Raw genomic sequence first — 6,000 nt, forward strand, 5'->3', positions numbered from 1 at the left:
AACTTCAGTAAAAAGTAATGCTATTAAAACATCCACAAAAAGTAATTTACAAAGAACTTAATTTTAAGAAAATATTTTTTTTAAAGCATTGTCAATATCAACTACTACAATCTTCAATGTGGAATATGTACATTTACGTCTTCTACTCAACTTTGTATATTTTGGCTGTAAATTGAAAAATTAATACTGGATATCCAAAATTTGATGGGTTTAGAGAAAATTCATCAAAATCGTTGCCATAATTTTTGCGATGTTTTGGCCATGCGTGGGACCACTGTGCACTGTGTATACGTCATTAGGAGTCAATTCAACTAGAGTATTCCACTTGCTAGGGTATTGGTTTTAAATTAAGAGCCTAGAGTTTTTTTTTATAACAAATTACATTAATATGAATTTCTTTAGAAATTGTACCTTGTAAACTTATCCTACAATCTTTCCATGACAAGTAATCAACTTCTTAGGGAGTGTATACATAAATTCTTTGACACTAAGTTTACCAAAACATATGTTCGCATTAGACTCAGAACACGGTTGTTCTGGCAGTGGGTTCTCCATGTTCACTGATAATAAGTCATTCCTAATCATAGGTAGACTTTAGGCTAAAACGCACACACACACGCTCTCGCTTTTGTATTGACAACAACACATCGAAAGCCTTATATGCGCTTAACCTCAAACAAAGTGGATCCCGAACTTAGTATATGTGTGTGTGTGTATGTGCGTTTGTTGGATAGCATGTCTGACTGTTTTAATAGTTTATTTGTATGCCTCTCTTTCGGTCGTTCATGGTAATCATGTTGTTTTTACCGGAATTAAAAATCCAATACCCTCATTCAATTGAAACAACTTAATTCCATGTGGAGTGTAGGCTTAATGGAGATTTAAATGTTCATTATGTACCACAGTAAGTTACGGTGTATTTGCAGATAAATTGTAAAGAGCAATTTTGTTGCTGCTGCTGTTGTTGTTGTTTTCGTCGTTCTGTATAATTACCAGCAAAATAAACAAGAGTTCATCAACATTTTCGTGTTCGAGAACTAAAAAGAATGGCAATGACAGGAAAAGCAAACGAAAACCTTTTTCCATCCCAAAAAAAGAAAAAAAAACTCACCGGCTTATCATCGATGTTTGAGATGAAGACACCCATTTACACTCGATTAACCTTGTCTAATTAAACAAATTTTCTGCCTATCATCATTTGCATAAATCTAATGCGGCTAGTAGTTACAGCTTAAACAATCTGCTTTAATTACAATTTTACTTTTGAAAATGAGAAATGGCAGCAACGAAAATAATTTTGGAACTAAATCGGAAGTCACTGAACTATGTATGTAGGTGTAAAAAACAACAATATGTACCCGAATAGTTAATATATAAACTACTGATTAATGCTAAACATGCTTATTAAAGGAATTACATTTGGTAAATGAGAGCAGAAACTATTAGCCTCCTCACTGTTGTATTTTCCTGTATTTTGTATTTTCCTCTAGAAAATCGGTCGAAAGGTTTCCTCTATTAAATTTCGGTATCCAGTATTAATTTTTCAATTTACAGAGGTATTAGTGAAGCTTAGTCGAAGAATTTGCTATTTATATGCGCTGTCTTCATCGCAACGTAAAATGCATGCTCAAGTCATACATAGTATATGAGTGAATTTATAAAGAATTTAATTGTTTTCATTATTATTTATTGATATTGAATTTAAAAATGGTTGTCCCTATTTCTAGGTCTTAATACTTGTTTCACAATACGGAGAAAAGTCTCTAGTTTACGAAAAAAAAAAACAGTTAAGAAAGTCTTAAAGTCGGGCGGGGCCGACTTTATAATACCCTACACCACTTTGCTAATTTAGTAGAGCTTCGCATAACAATTAAAAGTTCATACACGCTATGATTATAATTTAAAGTTCAAAGCACTAAATATGCCGAAGCATTTGTATCTTTTAAATTCGGACTTATATTAACCACTTGGTGCATAATTAACTTGAAATCGGATAAAGATATGTATGGGAGCTATATCCAAATCGGAATCGATCTCGATAAAACTTGGCAAAGATATTTCTGAGCTGTATTTGATATATTTCCCTGAAAATCGTCGTTACGGAGTGCATATTACAGCTGTGGGTAACAAATATAACAAATCGGGTGAAGAGTATATATGGGAGCTATAGCTATATCTGAACCGATCTTCACCAAATTTGACATCAGAATGTGATCCTATGCAGATCATCAAAAGGAACTATGGGTCTATGTCGTTTCCTTTTGCCTGTTACAAACAAATGCACGAAGACCAGGGTATTGTGGTGTAGAGTATAAAAATTCCTGCCTCTATCCACCTCCCGGTCAGTTATCCTCCTTATACCAAGCATGTTGCCGCCCGTAAAAGAAACAAATTCGAAATTAATAATTTACTTGATACAAAATTATATGAATTTCAATATTGTGTAAGTCAAATGAAAATGCGAAATTTCAGACAAATCGGTCAAAAATTTGGTTCAAATCAAAATATTGAAAATCGGTCGGTACCTTTATATTGGGACTGTTCAAAGTGTGGACGTACATCCACAACAAATTGCTCTATCGCCATAAAATATGTTTAAATCTCTTGGCGATAGCTTAATAAGAAATATTTCTTCACTCCTTCCCAAGCACTGTGCCGTGTATGTGATTATACCGGTGGAAACCCATTCGCAATGCAAAATTTAGTTAATTCTAATCAGACAATAACAACTATGTATTGTTGGAGGTCAACTCAGAACTAAGTTAAAAAGCGGAGTGAACGTTTTTAACGTTGATTTACAATATACAGGATGAGATAAAAAACAGCAACAAAGTCAAACGCCATACTTTTTACATTTTTTTTTTTGAAATTCTATTGAATAAAAGCAAAAAAGTCGGAAACGGCACCAAATTTTAGAATAAGTATAGATTTGTCCGAATTGGCCACCTTTGGTACGAATAATGGCCTGTAAACGGCCAATGAAACCGTCACACGCTGTTCGAATGTTGCTCTACGGTATTTTGGCCCATTCCCGTGACAGCTCTTTTGGGTCTATTTTCTTTTTGTTGTGGTGAAGGTTATTGCACTTTTTGGAATTTCAATGGCTTTACCCCGATCTAATTTTTCAATTTTTGCCGAATGGAATATTGCGATATGTTCAGCTCACGAGCCATTTTTCGGCCACTGCGACGCGGGTTTCCATCGAGTCGTTTCTTTACTTTGCTGATGTTGCTGTTTTCTTCAGTCCACTCTCTTGACGTCGGGCTACGCTACCAGTATCACGGCTAACGAGCGATGGTACGAGACACAAGAGATTTATTCACATTTAAATGCTGGAGTGCTACTTGTGGTTTTCCAGCCAAACAAAAAGTAATCACACTGTCACGCTAGAATTCCTTCACGAATAACTTTTTTCCTGGAAAATTTCCACCAAAATGCTATTGTACGCTTGTAAACAATATAATGAGCTGTCACTGGAATAATTTAAACAGCCGTTGGACGAGTGGCTTAGAAATGACGGCAGTCTGAAATATTTTGCCAGTAGGCAGGTTATGTTCATAAATGGGTCATGTCGGTCCACGTTTTCGTATAGCCCCCATATACGGGATATCTCAATATTCGGTGTTTTAATGATATTGGAGACGTTCATTTGAAAAACATCAATTGAAATTTGTGTTAAGTAAGCCCGAGCCAAACTTTTTGTAACCTCAATTGTAAAATATTTATATAAAGTGGAATAGTTTTTCCGCCTTGTGAAGTCAAAAGTCAAGTTCAATTAGTTGGAAACTGTACCAGACACTTTCAATGTAATCAAAGTCGGGATGTACCTTCATTTGGTGCTGTAGCAGATACTTTTTTGCAAAAAAAAAAAAAAAAAAAAAAAAAAAAAAAAAAAAAATTATTAGTTATTTGGACCTACATCTGCCTTAGGTATAGTTCAAAAGTGAGGAGTTGAGCTTATTAAATACAGTCGCTTGAAAATTAGAACCCCAAAACATTAAACTATCGAAAATCAGGAGGTACCGTTTTATGGCGACAATGCCTAAGCCAAGAGGTATTCAATACCAAACATTCTCAGCATAATATGAATGACTGTGCCAAATTAAAAATAACTATTTTTAATAGGGCAAACTGTATCGCAATAAGCAGCAGGAAAAGATAATGGCTATATATACATCACTAATCCGGAATAGAATTTTACTTATTTTATTTTTAATTAAATTTTGACTTAAGTTGCAATATGCTTTATTCGTCAAACATTTTAGGGGTTGCAAACATGATGATTAATTTAATATACCCTCTAGTTGGTATGTTCCAAATGTTGGCAGAGGCGGGGCAGACAAGTCGATTAAAAAAAAAAATCCCAATGAAACACGGCTGCTATTTGCTGTTCAGCCAATTTTACAACACCAAATACAAAAATCTCTTCAAGTCCTTCAAAATACTCTAAATCTACGGAATATATGTTAACCCACTTCGATATACTTTCTTAAAGAACAAATTTAACCCCCGGAAATCCCTTATTCGCATCTGAAAAGTCACTGTCGTCAAATTGTTTCTATTTGCGTTTGTAATAGTTCTTTGGCCCAAATTTAATTTTAGTTGTGTAGAATTTTCGCTATAATTGATAATACATACACATATATATGTATGCACATTTGTTTCGCGCAACAGCCAGAAAACCAACAGTCACAATTTAATAAACATTGACATGTCGAGATATGGAGAAATCAAACGAAAAAGAAAACTCACAAAAAAGTGCGGATTTTTAAAACAGAGTGGAATAACAAACGCCATGCATAACAAACCGAACAACTGCCACAGGAACGAGCGACAAGCCAGGCAGTCACTCTTCCAGTCAGACATTCGAAACACCATAAAAACGGACAACAAAAAACATAAAACGAAACGATTTAATTTAATAGTTTTAAAATCTGTTTGGCGCACAAAAGTTGTCATGGCCACAAAAAGAGGGACGACAAGATTGCCGTCACTCCAGCGATGGTGCGTTAAAAAGATTGACACTGACATATGAATAGCTGATTCACAAAAGCTACGTACGAGACGAGAACCGTAAGGATGTTTCAAGGAAACGTCAATCAAAAAACACCTGTTTTTTGGGTACGTAATTTGTAAATTTATGCAATTAACATATGTAGAGCTATAAATGGCTGAGTTCTTGAAGGACAGAAGAGTTAAGAAAGTTTCAGTCTGTTTAATGACATATATATGCCCTCAGTCTATGACCTTTTTTATATCCTACAACACTATGTGTTGGGGGTGTTATAAGTTTGATTGGGCCAATAATTATGTAACACCTCGAAATATTGGTTTCCCACATAGGAAAGTACATACGGATCTTCCTATCTCGCCGAGTTGAGTCGATAGCTAGCTATGTATGTCCGTCTATCCATGTTAATTCAGGTCGCAATTACGGCCCGATCTTTACGAAATTTAGAATGTAGGTGTGGCTAGAGCCAGAATAGAAGCCTATTGCTTTTGAAGATAGTCGCATAGTATTTAGGAGTTGAAATGGACCAAATACTGAAAAATTTTCTTGATTTTACAGTTGCTCTACAGGTCGCAATTATACAGTAATCGACGCGAAAGTTAATATAGGGCTAGAATTTAGTGCTGGGCAGAAGCCTTCCAATTTTGATGTTCATCAAGTAATATTTAGTGGATGATATTGACCATAACATTTGTGTTAAATAAAAGTTACATTTTCCATTAAACCGCAAATATTTTTAATCCCGTCGAAATCACAAATTGACGAAGAGGTCAATTCTCACCGTTACGTAGATGCCGATAGTAAATATATTGGATATAAATAGCGAACTATATACAATGTATATATATAAAGGAAGGGGATGTTAGCTAGAATGCTTATATCTCAAGAATGGGTGGACCGATTTTGACAAATTTTGTCAATTCAGAATGCCCTCTTTACATAAAAGTATAAAATCGCTTAAAAAGATGCCAATAATGATGTTAATATAG

The sequence above is a fragment of the Musca domestica genome, unplaced genomic scaffold (genome assembly GCF_030504385.1).
Source record: "Musca domestica strain aabys unplaced genomic scaffold, Musca_domestica.polishedcontigs.V.1.1 5, whole genome shotgun sequence".
NCBI classification, from domain to species: Eukaryota; Metazoa; Arthropoda; class Insecta; order Diptera; family Muscidae; genus Musca; species Musca domestica.